The sequence below is a fragment of the Dermacentor silvarum genome, chromosome 1 (assembly GCF_013339745.2).
Source record: "Dermacentor silvarum isolate Dsil-2018 chromosome 1, BIME_Dsil_1.4, whole genome shotgun sequence".
Classification (NCBI taxonomy): Eukaryota; Metazoa; Arthropoda; class Arachnida; order Ixodida; family Ixodidae; genus Dermacentor; species Dermacentor silvarum.
Window position 1 is genome coordinate 239,201,230 of NC_051154.1, and position 4,602 is coordinate 239,205,831.

At 41.2% G+C, this 4,602-nt stretch overlaps 1 non-coding gene across 1 annotated transcript; it reads left to right on the forward strand.

Moving 5' to 3' along the window:
• The first annotated feature begins 3,538 nt into the window (after nucleotides 1-3,538).
• On the forward strand, nucleotides 3,539-3,612 carry Trnat-agu (transfer RNA threonine (anticodon AGU)). The gene has a single exon. It is a non-coding gene; the product is annotated as a tRNA-Thr (tRNA).
• Nucleotides 3,613-4,602: the final 990 nt, after the last annotated feature.

Here is a 4,602-nt window from a genome sequence, read left to right on the forward strand (position 1 = left end):
AATCATATTGTGGTTTTGGCACGTAAAACCCAATAATATAATTTATTTCAGTTAATGCTATATTGTAATACATCAAAGCATTCCTCGTTTCTTTACGTGAATGTCACTCGTGTCACAAAGCTCAATCAAAAGGGCTATTTTTGGCCATTGTCTGCGCACCAAAATTTGCGAGGATCGTCACGTGGATGGGTTGGTTACGACAAAAGTTGTGCTTAGTGCGTGCGATAGCATACTTACACTCGTTATCAGCGTTGACGTAAGCAATCCACTATGTGGCATTTGCTGATCTTCTAGTGCACCCGAAATAACCTATTATTTTTACTTAGTAACATTATAAAATGTGTGTTAATCTAGGGTGCTTGGTATTTAGTTTTAATAAGCATTTTGTAGTGTGGTATATAACGGTACATTAAGTATGTGTTATTTCATATTTACACAAGGCCCAGTTTGGCTCTGTCGTAGGAGTTTACGAACTCGGGATGTATTCGCTATAATAAACGCTGATAATTCAGAATTAACTGCGGCGATGCCAGCATCTAATAATCGCGAATAATTTTATACGATTTGACAGAAGGGGTGCAAGCGCGCAAGTTCAGAAAGTAGAATGCAGTGATCACTAACGCCAGCATAATATTGAACGCTTGGAACGAGGCGAGGGATTGCGGTTAAAGTGAGGTCCAAAACTATGGCAGAGTGACTCGAACTTCTCGTCGGTTTAGTTACAAGTTGCGGGTGATTAAAATCAAGACACAGGTTATTAAACGCGAGGCACTCAACCCTGTATAACTGTACATGGTTGGTGTTCCCGGGAAAGTTAAGATCGCCCATTAAGAATAAAGAGCATATGAAGGAAGCTGTTGTGCCAAGTCGCTTAGAATGTCGAAAAGGTCATTGCAAAAAATGTGTTAGTTTAACTATAGGTGACCGGCAGCAGGCAATATATGAAGATGAATTATTTGTGATTGACAGTTGTTCGAGCGCATACGAATTCCAAGTGTGCAGAAAAAAAAAATGTCTCGCGGCGAGTTATGGTGTCAGGTAATTTATAGCCACTTTCGCATTTAAAAATTTCATGCTCAGCGATCTGATTCGAGAGCCATGTTTCGGTAAGGATGAATGTGACAGCTGAACACGTGTCTATCAGAGACGACAAAGATGCGTGTTTATTACCTATGCTGCGCACGTTAGAATGAAAGAAAGAATCATACTTACGATTTGGGTTAATAATAAGCTATGATGAAGCTGTATGTACACTGTTAGTGCCTGCGGAAGAACGGCTCTTATTGTTAGGGACAGGAGCCATGGCTGAGTGAAGCTCGCGAATTTGATCTGTGGCGGGACAATGTGCGTAGCTTTTATTATTTATGCGCAGCTTGTTAAGACGAAGTGTGTACTGCTGGCCGCTGTTCTTGATGAATTCAATAAGTTTCTTTTGACATTGGCATGTAGCTCGGCAAAAGCCCTCAGCGAGAGACACGCCTGAACCCCGAAATTTAGAATGCTGAAAAAGGATGCTTTCCTTCAGTTTATTACAATATTACATTTATTACAATATTACAATATTACATTTATTCCCAAGCGTATTCCCAAGCGTATTTATTCCCAAACACCAGTATAGAATGATTTACTGTAGTCCAAGTGCTCAAGGCCGCCAGTTAATTTCTTATGCAGTCAAGTTAAAAAGATACTAAAGTGAATTTCAATTTCGCATGTATGTTGTAGACCAAATTCGCATAGGTCGCAAATGCACCATTCTGCTGGGGTCCAAAGCCGTAATTTATGTATTTATTATTATTATTATTATTATTTTCAATGTAGGAGGAAAGGAGGCGGCTGGCGACTCCATCGGCGTTGGCGCGAACTGCTTGGTGCGAGCCAGCGAGCCAATAACACGCATACGGTTGGTGGATATTCTCGTAGGTTTGTTGACCGCACAGGCATTATCAATGAAACTGTGCTTCATTCACTTTTCGTACATACAGGGAGTGGGCTTTTGCCACATTTGTTTCTATCATGCTTCACAGGGTGCACTGGAGATATGACGCTGTGCAGTGTATTTGGTTGAAGAAAGACTATACTGTATGCGCCTGTAATTTTGCTTTTTACTGCCGAGATTTTCATGGCGGACACACCACGGCTTGAATGTAAATTGAATGCAAAACGCGCCACACGCCACGAACTTGGTCCGGCATACTTACCCAGCACCGGTACTGCACATTGCAATGGCCTGGTTTCCCGATTGATGGTTTTGCTGCTCAGCTCTGCGACGATTAAGAACTTCGAGGCCCTACGTCATGGCCTTCCGTAGACGTCGTATGCTTGCTGAACCACCTCAATTCGTGAAACAGAAGGCAAAAAAAAAAAAAAAATGAAAATGCAGAGGAAGACTCAGAAAGAACGGGTCGATCGCCGGAATTGCACAAGCTATCGCTATCATTTCTTCGCATTTTAGGTGTACCTACAAGTTATTCTTAGTTAACGTTTTGTCTTTTGAGTAAACTAAAATATGGGTGATAAACTAAGAAAGTTTCGCTAACCAATGTGCGTCCCGTTTAAGTTTAAACCTTAGAGCTAATTAACGATATTGTTTAAAAAAAAATGTCTGTGGCATATAGCGTAAGAATCTACTCACTGAGCTGGATTTCTCGAAGAGGCGGACATTACATGCCCAAGAAATCAATACGCATAATTGATAAACTAAGAAAATTTCGCTAACCAACTTTATAACTGATTACTTTAGATCACACATTGCAATTTACGAATTGAAGCCAGTGAGTTCTTAAGGCTGATCCACTTGGAACGAATTTTGAAGCTATTTTGATACCAGTTTGTAGATAAGCACCGGTAAAAATGCGCTGTTCCACTTGCATCATTAACAAAACGTCGTTTTATGCATTGAAGCACAAAAATAACGGGAACACCAATGTACAGCCTCCCGCATTTTTAGCCATATCGCGCGAGGACACTATAATATATATGGTCGTACGTCGTCCTGAAGGGAACATCGCTCTTGCACAGGAGAGTGCTTAGTGCACTTGAGAGTACTTCTGCCGGTCGCACTGATTATCACCGCTTAAAGGCGCTAAAATGACGCGTGATGGACGAATGCGGGAGGTTGTACTTCGTCCAACATTGAGAACACATATCTTGGAACTGCTATTCCAAGTGGATTTGCCTTGCCAGCTTAATCGCTACAATTCGTAAATTGCAGGTTGTACCTTAAACAATTATTTTAAAAAGGTAATTAGCAAGCTTTTGGTAATTAGTCGATTATGCATTTCGATTTTTCATGCAAATAAAGTCCGCCTCTTAGAGCAATCCAGCTCAAGGAGTAGAATTGTGCTACATGCCAAACGCGATATATAAATATTATGCTAATTTCAAGAAAGAAAAAAAAGAAGACACCCTTTATATTCGATTTGCGCAACCACGAGAGATTATTTTGGGCAACATTGCTCCATTTCCTGTAGCCGCCATGGAAACTATCGAAAAAAAAAAAAAAAAATATGTACTCGCGATCCGAGGTGCGGTTGTCGTCGGCGCCGTGGCTTAGTTGGTTAAAGCGCCTGTCTAGTAAACAGGAGATCGTGAGTTCGAATCTCACCGGTGCCTTCAATGGGTTCTTTTTTTTCTTTTTTTTTTTTTTTCTTTTTTTTTTTTTTTTTTTTTTCATGGATACGTGCATTTATTTTATTTTGGTTCGGTTTACCTCCAACGCCTTCGTTAGTGGGGAATTAATAGGTTTCTACTCGCACTACAAATTCGGCCCACATATCCCCCCCACCTTTTTAAGCAGCCTATCATCATCATCAGCATATATATTTATGTCCACTACAGGACTAAGGCAATTATCCCTTTCTTGCGCTAGCTGATTCCAACTTACAGCTGCAAACTTCCTAACTTCATCATTCCACCTAGTTTTCTGCCGTCCTCGACTGCGCTTCCCTTTTCTTGGTACCCATTCTGTAACTCTAATGGTCCACCGATTATCCATCCTACGTATTACATGGCCTGCCCAGCTCCATTTTTTTCTCTTAATGTCAATTAGAAAATCGGCTATCCCCGTTTGCTCTCTGATCCACGCCGCTCTCTTCCTGTCTCTTAACGTTAGGCCTAACATTTTTCGTTCCATCGCTCTTTGTGCGGTCCTTAACTTGTTCTCGAGATACTTTGTTAACGCCCAAGTTTTTGCCCATATGTTAGCACCGGTAGAATGCAATGATTGTACACTTTTCTTTTCAACGACACTGGTAAGCTCCCAGTCAGGATATGTAATGCCTGCCGTATGCACTCCAACCCAATTTTATTCTTCTGTAAGTTCCCTTCTCATGATCAGGGTCCCCTGTGAGTAACTGACCTAGATAAACATACTCCTTTACAGACCCTAGAGGCTGACTGGCAATCCTGAATTCTTGTCCTCTTGCCAGGCTATTGAACATTATCTTTGTCTTCTGCATATTAATCTTCAACCCAACTCTTACACTTTCTCGGTTAAGGTCCTCAATCATTTGTTGTAATTCGTCCCCACTGTTGCTGAACAGAACAATGCCATCTGCAAACCGAAGGTTGCTGATATATTCGCCGTTGATCCTCACTCCTAAG